This window comes from Callithrix jacchus, chromosome 1, assembly GCF_049354715.1.
Source record: "Callithrix jacchus isolate 240 chromosome 1, calJac240_pri, whole genome shotgun sequence".
NCBI classification, from domain to species: Eukaryota; Metazoa; Chordata; class Mammalia; order Primates; family Cebidae; genus Callithrix; species Callithrix jacchus.
In genome coordinates, this window is record NC_133502.1 from 40,713,668 (window position 1) to 40,725,676 (window position 12,009).

The following is a 12,009-nucleotide window of genomic DNA, read 5'->3' on the forward strand; positions in this document are numbered from 1 at the left end:
GGACTGGCATCCAGGAGACACAGACTCCAGATACGTGAGGTCAGTGCCCCAAAGACAAAAGCTAAGTTCTTGCTTATACAGGCAAAAAACAAAGATGTTTAGTAAGGTTATAACATTTTATCTACAAGTCTGGTTTATGAGTTACAACAATTTAATTAGTTTGTTTTCTTTTCCATAGGGTTTGCTTTCATGTTCTTTCTACAATGAAGTGTACTTAACATTCCATCTTTTTTTTTTTTTTTTTTTTTTTTTTAACAATGTGAAAGCTGGCCCGAGGCCGGCTTTCTGGTTCTGCTTTTGTTTTCAAAGGTCATTTGGTAGGGTCACAGATGAAATTTTTTTTTTTTTTTTTTTTTAATTTTTTATTGGATTATAGGTTTTGGGGTACATGAGCAGAGCATGAAAGACAGTTGCGTAGGTACACACATGGCAGTGTGCTTTGCTTTTCTTCTCCCCTTCACCCACATTTGGCATTTCTCCCCAGGCTATCCCTCCCTACCTCCCCCTCCCACTGGCCCTCCCCTTTTCCCCCCAATAGACCCCAGTGTTTAGTACTCCCCTTTCTGTGTCCATGTGTTCTCATTTTTCATCACCCACCTATGAGTGAGAATATGCGGTGTTTCATTTTCTGTTCTTGTGTCAGTTTGCTGAGGATGATGTTTTCCAGATTCATCCATGTCCCTACAAACGACACGAACTCATCATTTCTGATTGCTGCATAATATTCCATGGTGTATATGTGCCACATTTTTCCAATCCAGTCTATTATCAATGGGCATTTGGGTTGATTCCAGGTCTTTGCTATTGTAAACAGTGCTGCAATGAACATTCGTGTACATGTGTCCTTATAGTAGAACGATTTATAGTCTTTTGGATATATACCCAGTAATGCCATCTTAACATAGTGTGAAAGCCATGAGGTCTTTGTGTGAGAAAGGTAAGAGGGAAGTTCATCTATAATGAAGATCAACGGTGAAGAGGGAAGGAGTCTTCCCTGGTGCCCTTTAGTCATTTATAGCATTTTACAAAACAACGTAGGTAAGGAAGAAAGCTAATCTATAATCAGAGGAGCACAGATTACAGCTGCTGCTTAGGTTGCAGCTGCCTGGCATGTAACTCAGGCCTCATAATCACGTTCCTTTAAAGCTCAAAATAATGTAGCATTCCAACAGCTTACGTTTTGAATTACTTATATTCACACTTAAAACCTAAGACCACTGCCAATACCTCCCTCTGTCCTCCTGGAAGAGAGGACAAGGCTTATGCTGGATTGTTCATTATTATTGCCACTGCCTCACTCTGTGGCTGCCATTATCAAATGATCCTAAGAACTGACTCTTGGGCCTCTCCATTTATGCTGTCTTCTCTTCCTTAAACACTCCTTTACCTTTAAGAGATTGCCTGAGGTGGCTTCAAAGATAGCCCCCAAATTCTCTCTTAATCCCTCTCCCCTTGAGTGGACTGGACTTAGTGATTTACTTCTATTAAGTGTCTAGAGATGGAAATAATGGAATATCGCTTTCAGGATAGAATTACAAAAAATTTCAAGTGGGGCTCACACTGCCAATTGTATTTGCCTGTCAGTTCTGTTTGTTTTTAGGTATTCTTTTGCAGAATACAAGAGATTTTTGGCAACATTCAAGTGGTATTAGAGCAGTCATACCTACATTCTTTAATCCAAATTAACGAAGTGTCTGTTTTCAACAGGCTAAGTCACCAACTCTTCTCTGTCTCAGTACTACTTACTTTAATTGTTTGTTACATATTCATTTGTTTTCCCTAACAAGATCTCTTTGAATGTCAGTCATAAGCTATGCAAGGTCAAACACCACACTGTAAATTTTTCTTTCATGAAAGATATCAGTTGAGACTGCATCTTCATGGGAGAACAAGGTATGGAAGCTATACATTGAAACATCGATGCTTTGAATATTTTATATAGCATAAAATTGTGTTTTATTTATTTATTTTAAATAGCTTTTGACAATAACAAGGCCAATTGTCTATACAGAAGACATACCCCCAAATACAGTGTTTCTCCTTCTGAAGATGGCTGATTTTTATATCTTCATCACAAGTGTGCCTGAGTAGATGAAACAGAAGCATACCCATATATAATAATCATGTGTTTCAGTTCCTCATTCTTGGTTGAATGGAGTATTTAGTTCAGTCTTGGGCAGGTGGTTTTGAGAGCCTCCATTTCTTATGAAGTTCTTCATTTGTAAGGACAGAAGCCATTGCCTAGTTTTTCTTAGGCATTTTTCTTAGTAAAGCTGTCTCTGTTCAAAAGACATCACATTTTATCATTCACTGAACATTCATTAATCTGGAGCATTAATACAATAATGTCTTATATTTACATTGGTTCTTTCTATTTACAAACATCTTTTTATGTCCTTTCTTCTTCGACCTCCCAACAGATGTGGAACTAAATATACAGCACGCTCTTCTATTTCTATTTTTCAAATGAGGAAACAGAATCATAGTGAGGTTAAATGACTTGTCCAAATCCCACATCGAGTAAGTTACGGCACCAGAAATTGAACAAGGACTTCTGAGGCCATGATGTGACTGATTGATGTCCTCATGCATTAAATCACCAGAAGGGAAGACTATCATTTACACATGAGCAAACTCAGGTCTGATAGTTTTTGTTACATATGTTCAAACCTTCTTTGGAACAGTCCTCATGCTCTGTATTATATGAAAAGCACAGACAGAGACAGCCTCTCCTCCAGTATAACAATCTGTCTTTCATCACACTCATTTGTGTTTCACATGACTGAGTTTGCTGTTTAGGGAATCATCAGAGTACAATTCCAAATGGAGAAAAATCAGATAAAACCCAGAGTTCCTGGCTTCAGCCTGTGTGATTATTAACACAGTACTGTACTTACAGTAGGATGCCAGAGTGAATAGACACTGTTGCCTTTGAAAGGATGAGCATTCGTTCTGACCTAATAACTACCTGACGCTGGGTACAATTATCTTTCTCCGAGTGGCACATTATTATTTGACACATTAATTGTTGTGTCATTTCTTTCTGAAAGGCATGTTGGGTGTGTAATACAAACCAGAGGCTTCATGAATTAGCCATGTCAGAGTGGTGCAGCACTAATTTACTTTTCCAAAATAAAATCACCCCAATCTCATCACCTGTTTTCAATTACCACAGGCAGACCCGAGCCACCCTGTGACCTCCAGTGCTTTTTTTCTGTGCCTTGGCATATCTGATAACATCAGCAAGGGCCGCCTTACTCACTACAGCTAGGAAAGGTCCCTCCTCTGAGGCAAATCACAGAGAGACATGGCTTTGCAGAATAGAACATCCTTTCTGACATAGGATGCACTGCACAAGAATATTAGCATGGTCTCCTTCCTTTGTGTCCATCCCACCTTGGTTTCTTTTCACTCTTTTGTAGGAAGGGGTCTCTGTATGGAGGGCTGTTTCCAAAGCACAAAGACTCTATGGTCTTAGCAAGGGCCCAAGCCTTCAAGTCTGGATGATCTTTGTCTATTGCTGCAGCTGCTCTCTGGCATCCTGCACAGGCTGATGGGCTGGCGGCCCTGGGTATGCCTCTGGGCCTGTCATCTGTCGTGTTGTTAGACCGCGGATGAGCTGTCGCTGCTTGCCTTTAGAGTCTGCACTTCTCTCTTTTCCAACTTTGCCTGCCACTAGACAATGAAAATCAAGCAGCCCTTTATCCCCTTCCAGATCCAACTGGTTGAATCAGTCTTATAGCAGAAAACAGAGCCTTCCCATTGTCTTCCCAAATACATTGGGTGTGCCTGTCCTATGGCAAATTACTGGTTTTTAAAAAATGAGAATTAAAAGGCATTCGATATTGCACACGTTGCTGCTCGTGAATGCCATGCTACCCTGAAGACTCATCTCCCCTTTTGGTTCTAATTGGGTCCCTTTCTGTTGCTTTCTTCTCAGCTTGCACCTGTCCCTGACATATAACTGCTGCTGACTACCAAGTGAGTTGTTCAGTGAGCTAGAGGTATGATAAATTAAATATGATATGTATCACTGAATCCATCTTTGGCTGCTTCATGGTACATTATCATTTGGGAAGGGACTATTAAAATAAAATGTCGAGGAATAAGCAGAAACAGCCCACTGTTAACATGGCCAATGGCGAGAGAAAACTACAGGTTTCATTGTATATGCAAGCACCATCTGCTTCTTTGCCGAGGCTGGGCCTTCGGCTTCCCCGGGGGAAATAGCTGTGGATAAGTTATTCAATTAGAACAGCATTATTGGCCAGCTACCTTGGAGAATTGGGTTGATGATGTTGTGATTATCCTCCTGCACATTCCTTCATGTCTCCGGCAGGCTGCAGTGCACGGCAACTTCCTTAAGTGTTTACTGAGCCCTACAGTAGAGGTGAACAATTGGAATGAAGAATATCAAGGATTCCTGAAAGAAAATCAATTCTGAATGAACTTTTCTTGCTTAGCCGCAGCTCCAGTATTCTGAGTCATACTGTATTTTCGTGGGCTTTCATTGAATTAAGTGACAGAAATGGCAATCAGGAGGAAAGCGAATTTCATGATATGCATTTAACCTATGGCACTGCACAAAATAATTCTTCATGCACAATTGTAAGATAAAAAAGTACTTAGGTCTCCGCACTGTGATATTAATCTTGGGGATGGGGAAATCTCATAGGAGCATAATGCTTTTTTAATGAAGACTTTAGCTGTTCTTCAAAAATATTTATATCAAAAAAAGTAATCATTATTTATGAGTCAGTCCCTTCAAGGGTCATGCCATCAACCAAAAAATTCCTAAATGGGAGCTTTGGGGAATGTTCATTGTTATCTCTAGGATCCTATGGCTTATATAACTAAAAGACACAACAATATTCCTCTTGCCTCACACAAATATTTATAATATTTCCATATTTTAAATTTTAGGTGCTTAAAGTTGGACATATAGAAACATTAAAATTTAAAACTATTAATTTTTACATTTCTCATAAATATGTATATACACATCCAAGTATGCTCTGGTATGTCAAATATTTTCAGGGTGCATATGCGCACCCCAGGGGCAGTTCAGGCAGTCTTCTATGACTGTTAACTGGGCAGGAATGCAAACGTGCTCCTCATCACTGGTTCAAATTCTGATGACTCGGGAAGGCATCTGTCTGTATTTCAACTTTCATAAATTGGAAGAATTATGTTTAAATTCTTTGTCTTTGTGTATGTATGTGTGATGCTGATATTTTAAGATACTCATTTTTAACAACTTCTTATATATAAGGTTATAAACCCTCTATTGCCAAAAAAAATGTTTTCTCCACATGTCATTAATTTTCATTTAGTTGTTGATATTTCTGATATGCAAAAGTGTTATGTGCAAGTAGTCAGGTCTACTTTTTCACTTGTGTTGTTTTTCACTAGATTATATGTAGAAAGTCTTCACTTGAGATGTTAAAGATTTACTTATATTTTCTTGGTTTAAAGGTTGAAATGTACTTTCTTTTAACTAATCCATTTGATATGTAGGCATGTATGTTTGTCTGTGTCAATGTATGTATTTAGCATAGAATGGTCTAAGATGCATGTATCTATGAGATCAGGCTATATTATCAAAAACACTAGCATCTCAGTGTCTAAACACACATTTTTTTTCTTGCTCATGTAAAGTCCATGTGTGTCCTGAAAGCTTTTAGACAGATGCCCTTCACAATAACAACAGCTAATTAAGAATTTGAACTGCGCTTTTCCCTGTTATAAGCCTTTACACTCAGTTTTTCAGAGTACTTCAATCTTATGGCATCCCCATCTCATCCCAAAGCTTTGGGTTCACTGTGAAAGAGGAGAATGTGGGAAATGGCTCCATCAATTCTCATGTACTTTGGGGCAGGAAATCATGCGTGGCCTCCTGATAGACATAGTCTGCCTATGAGACCAGTCACCTAGCCCCAGCCTACTGAATACAGGAGTGAAAAAAGGAGAACTGGAAACACTGCTAAGGACTGGTAGTATCTGCCACAATTTACCCTTTTGTTTTTCCAAATATTCAGTGCAGTCTCCCTTTGGCATAGATATGTATGACAGTTATACCAACTCCAACTTCTCCTCTAAGAGATATAACTGCAAGGTCTTCCTCAGTTGTGGCATTGAGCTCAAAGCCCAGAATCCAAAATCTCTGAGTGATATAGCTGTGTCTCTGTATCCGTGAGGGCTTGGTTCCAAGACCCTCAAAGGTATCAAATCCAGAGATGCTCAAATCACTGATATAAATGATGCAGTATTTGCACATAACTTATACATATCCATCTATATACTTAAATCATCTTTGTATGACTTGAAACACCTGATATAATGTAAATACTATGTAAATAGTTAATACCATATGTTTTATTTATGTTATTTTTTTATTGTTATATTGTTTTTATTGGGTTTTAAAAAAACATTTTCCATCCACAGTTGGTCGAATCGTTGGAAACAAAGGGTTTACTGCATACTGTACTCTCTATGTCAAGTCTATAGGTAGCTCCCATAGCTTTGGAAACCTAGCAACTAAAATAACAAGTTATCTGGCACTTATACGTCTCATAATTGAAAAAGGAAACAGGAGTCCCTGTTCCTGAAAAAGTCTGAATTTTTTCCAGGCAGACATTTTTTGAGCCCCCAACCTTCATTAGGCCTGGACTCTGCTCTCTTGGAGGCAACTTGGTTCTTTTTCTCTGTGTCTTCTGCCTCCACCCTCAGGGAGACATTTTTCCTTTCCTTTCTTCCTTCTTAGGCTCATATAAAATGGATCTTACAGAATATGAAGTGTTTTTTTTTTAACCTACTTCCTATCTAGGGCCCGAGAGGTGTTTTAGCATGCCGCCCAGGGCAGCTTTGTAGGCAGCCCAACACAAATGTATAAAGTTTCTTAAAAAATTATGAGGTGGTTTTTTGTTTGTTTGCTTTGGTTTTTGATTTTTGGTTTTGCTCATCAGCTATCGCTAGAATTAGTGTATTTTATGTGTGGTCCAAGACAATTCTTCTTCTTCCAATGTGGCCCAGGGACAAAAGATTGGACACCCGTGTTTTAGATGCTCAAACACTTTAGTGCAGGCTCACAGTTTCTTAAGCAATACAACTCTTAAAACTTTGTTGGTTTTTCTAATCTATTGAATTCCAATTAAGTCCATGTGCCAATAATTACAGCTATGACTCTTTACCTAACACATTTCCCACATCATCCGTATTTCTTTACACTCTTGTGCCTACACCTTTCACAGCTTGACGACCTGGTAGGTATCTTGAGTCTATCTGGATTTGATGTGAGAATGGAACCCTTAAGCTCTTTTACCTGAGCTATTTTTCCAATTGAAAAGGTTACCGGGCCTCAGGCCCTTTGTTTGATCTTTACCCTAAGGCATTTTACCTAATTAATTCCTTTCAATAAGCAAAAGTGCAGTCTAAATAATATTTTATTTTTGGCATTTGTTTTTGTAATTGGCTCAATGTTAAAGTCTTTTAACATTTTGCCTTTTACTATTTAGCCTTGAAACGAATTACTGTTTCAATTCATTCAAGACCCCAAATATCTGACCTATTTCCTTTCATTCTTGCTGGCAAACAGATAATACTTTTCAGAACTGTTTTCCTTGTAATTCCTTATCAAATACAACCCATAGTGACCAGCACACATTAATATCAGCTTTGTGAATTCTCACACTAGAGACACACATTCATTGGGTATACATTCTGCCTCTCACATTATCAGATGAGAGTCTTACCAAATGAGTTCCCGCTGCAAAACTTGGAGCTCCATCTTCCTAGACACAGGTGTCTGCAACAGAGGAAAGAGCATGGAGAATCATTCACTGGCTCCTGATTAATTAATCAGAGCTTGTTGATTAGAAAGTGACATGTAGCCCTGCAAAACATAGTATGTCCACAGAGAGGAAAAATATTGGAAATAGTGGTAATATCTAGAAATTTCTATGCAAAGAAAACTCTAATTTGTTTTTTCTTTTTCTGTTTTTTTAATTGCATTTTAGGTTTTGGGGTACATGTGAAGAACATGCAAGATGTTGCATAGGTACACACATGGCAGTGTGATTTGCTGCCTTCCTCCCCATCACCTATATCTGGCATTTCTCCCTATGCTATCTCTCTCCAACTCCCCAACCCCTGGTGTCCCTCCCCTACATCCCCCTGACAGACCTCAGTGTGTGAGGCTCTGCTCCTGTATCCAAGTGTTCTCATTGTTCAACACCCACCTATGAGTGAGAACATCCAGTGTTTGATTTTCTGTTCTTGTGTCAGTTTGCCGAAAATGATGATTTCCAGGTTCATCCATGTCCCTACAAAGGACACGAACTCGTCATTTTTGATAGCTGCATAATATTCCATGGTGTACATGTGCCACATTTTCCCTGTCCAGTCTATCATCGATTGGAATTTCGGTTGGTTCCAGGTCTTTGCTATTGTAAACTGTGCTGCAATGAACATTCGTGTGCATGTGTCCTTATAGTAGAACGATTTATAATCCTTTGGATATATACCCAGTAATGGGATTTCTGGGACAAGTGGAATTTCTATTTCTAGGTCCTTGAGGAATCACAACACTGTCTTCCACAATGGTTGAACTAATTTACACTCCCACCAACAGTGTAAACGTGTGCCTGTTTCTCTCCACATCCTCTCCAGCATCTGTTATCTCCAGATTTTTTAATGATTGCCATTCTAACTGGCATGAGATGGTATCTCAATGTTGTTTTGATTTGCATTTCTGTAATGACCAGTGATAATGAGTATTTTTTCATATGTTTGTTGGCTTCATGTATGTCTTCTTTTGTGAAGTGTCTGTTCATATCCTTCGCTCACTTTTGAATGGGCTTGTTTGTTTTTTTCCTGTAAATCTGTTTTAGTTTTTTGTAGATTCTGGATATCAGCCCTTTGTCAGATGGGTAAACTGCAAAAATTTTTTCCCATTCTGTTGGTTGCCAATTCACTCTCATGACTGTTTCTTTTCCTGTGCAGAAGCTGTGGAGTTTCATTAGGTCCCATTTGTCTATTTTGGCTTTTGTTGCCAATGCTTTTGGTGTTTTGGTCATGAAGTCCTTGCCTATGCCTATGTCCTGAATGATTTTGCCTAGATTTTCTTCTAGGGTTTTTATGGTATTAGGTCTTATGTTTAAGTCTTTAATCCATCTGGAGTTAATTATAGTGTAAGGTGTCAGAAAGGGGTCCAGTTTCTGCTTTCTGCACATGGCTAGCTAGTTTTCCCAAAACCATTTATTATACAGGGAATCCTTTCCCCATTGCTTGTTTTTGTCAGGTTTGTCAAAGATCACATAGTTGTAGATGTGTTGTGTTGCCTTCGAGGCCTCTGTTCTGTTCCATTGGTCTATATCTCTGTTTTGGTACCTGTACCATGCTGTTTTGATTACTGTAGCCTTGTAGTATAGTTTGAAGTCTGGTAGTGTGATGCCTCCCACTTTGTTCTTGCTTAGAATTGACTTGTCTATGTGGGCTCTCTTTTGGTTCCATATGAAGTTTCAGATGGTTTTTTCCAGTTCTGTGAAGAAGGTCGTTGGAAGTTTGATGGGGATAGCACTGAATCTGTAAATTACTTTGGGCAGCATGGCCAATTTCACAATGTTGATTCTTTCTAACCATGAACATGGAATGTTTCTCCATCTGTTTCTGTCCTCTCTTATTTCATTGAGCAGTGGTTTGTAGTTCTCCTTGAAGAGGTCCTTTACGTTCTTTGTTCGTTGTATTCCCAGGTATTTTCTTCTCTTGGTAGCAAGTGTGAATGGCAGTTCATTCTTGATTTGGCTCTCTTTAAATCTGTTATTGGTGTATAGGAATGCTTGCGATTTTTGCACATTGATTTTGTATCCAGAGACTTTGCTGAAGTTGCTTATTAGTTTCAGGAGATTTAACATAGTATGTCCACAGAGAGGAAGAATATTGCAAATCCTGGTAATATCTAGAAATCTCTATGCAAAGAAAACTCTAACTTGTTTTTTCTTCCAAAGGACATATTCTTTCAATTTGTTAAATATCACCCTTTAACCATTGGTTTTTTTTTTTTTTTAACATTTCATAATCTGTCCCAGGAGTAGAAAAATAATAATAAATAAATAATTCAGAAACACTTAGGGTTACAAAAAATAAATCAACAAATATTTGTGGATACCTACTGTCCAGTGCAAGAAATTAAATTTGCCAGTCCACCAGCAGCCTATCCAATTGCATCCACTTTCCTTTTCTTTTTTAGTTATCTTTTTTTTTTTGAGACAGGTTCTCACTCTGTTCCCCAGGCTGTAGTACAATGAAAAGGGAAAAGTCATAGCTCACTGCAGCCTTCAGCTCCTAAGCTGACAATGTCCTCCTGCTTTAGCCACCCAAAGCACTGGGATTACAGGCATTGACCACTGTGCCTCTTATTATTATTTTTAATTGACAATATGGTACATATTTACAGGGTAAGGTGTGAGATTTTGATACATGTTTACCACGTGTAATGATTACATCAGGGTGATGATCACATTCATCACTTCAAATATTTATCATTTCTTTGTGTTGGGAACATTCATAATCTTATGGCTATTTGAATATACACAATAAGTTAACTGTAGTCAGCCTATTGTGCAATAGAATGCTTAACCTATTCTTCCTGTCTAGCTGGACTTTTGTATTAACCAACCTCTTACTACATAGTCCATCCCCACATCCTTCCCTTCCTCTAGTAACCACTACTATATGCTCTACTGGTATGAGATCATATTTTTTAGCTTCCATGTATGAATGAGAAAACAGAGCATTTATCTTTATGTGCCTAAGTTACTTTGCTCAACACTGTCCTCCAAGTTCATCCACATTCTGAGTTCTCAAATATTAGTGATCGTTAGTCAATGTCATATGTGTCTATTTATTTTTATTGTCAATTCTTACATTAATATACTCTTTTATTTATTGAGGTTATAATAATATGCATGTCTTAGTTTATTTTTTGTTGCTTATAACAGAATACCTGCAACTTTGAAATTTATAAAGAAAGGGAATTTCTTTCTTACAGTTATAGAGGCTGAGGAGTAAAGTGGGAGGGGCTGCAATTGGTGAGGGCCTTCTTGCTGTGGGACACTGCAGATTCCCAAGGCAGCAAGAGGTATGACATAGTGAGGGGGCTGCTAGCTCAGGTCTTACTTCCTTTCATAAAGCCACGAGTCCCCTTGCTATGATAACTTATTAATCCATTAACCCACTGACTTATTAATCTATCTATGAATAGATTAATTCATTTATGAGAATGAAGCTGTCTTAACCCAATCCCCTTTTTTAATATTATTATTATACTTTAAATTCTGGGGTACATGTGCAGAAAGTGCAGGTTTGTTTCATAGGAATACATGTGCCCTGGTGATTTGCTGCATCCTCACCCCATCATTTACATTAGGTATTTCTCCTAATGATATCCCTCCCCTATTCCCCTACCCCCTGCTATCCCTTCCTTAGCTCCCCACTCCCTGACAGGCCCCAGTGTGTGATGTTCCCCTCCCTGTGTCCATGTGTTCTTTTTGTTCAACACCCACTTAGGAGTGAGAACATGCAGTGTTTGGTTTTCTGTTCTTGTGTGTCCCTACTTCTCAATGCTGCCACATTCATGATTAACTTTTAGAGGGGACAAACATTGAAACCATGGCAGTATTCTAATATCTGATAGGGTAGGGAAAGCACCCTTCCTCTCCCTTTATGAAATTATTATTTTTTAAATTACGTATACTTGTTTATTTTTCCTCCAGAAAAATTTAAGATTTCACTCAAGTTAAAGACGTTCTGACAACTGATCCAAGATGGCCAATTAGGAGCAGCTCAGGATTGCAGCTCCCAGTGAAAGTGCAGAGGGTGAGTGGACGCCACATTTCCAGAGAGACTTTTATTGCCCACAGACCAGGAGATTCCCAGGTGGTAGAGACCCACGGGTCACCAGCATGGCTGGTTCAGCCTCCAAGGCTGTTTTGGTCAGTTGCAGCTGTTTTC

The 12,009-nt window shown here is 38.7% G+C and overlaps 1 long non-coding RNA gene across 2 annotated transcripts in view; it reads right to left on the minus strand.

The window, feature by feature from the left end:
• Positions 1-1,928: 1,928 nt before the first annotated feature.
• Positions 1,929-12,009, minus strand: part of LOC103788360 (uncharacterized) — a 413,224-nt gene continuing 403,143 nt past the window's right edge. The window contains exons 15-17 of one of the 2 annotated variants that reach the window (XR_013525688.1): positions 7,752-7,804; positions 4,276-4,379; positions 1,929-2,279 (exon numbers count right to left, since the gene is read on the minus strand). This is a non-coding gene — a long non-coding RNA (uncharacterized LOC103788360). Of the gene's footprint in view, positions 2,280-4,275; positions 4,424-7,751; positions 7,805-12,009 lie in introns of both variants that reach the window. The other variant, XR_013525695.1, reaches the window with a different exon arrangement.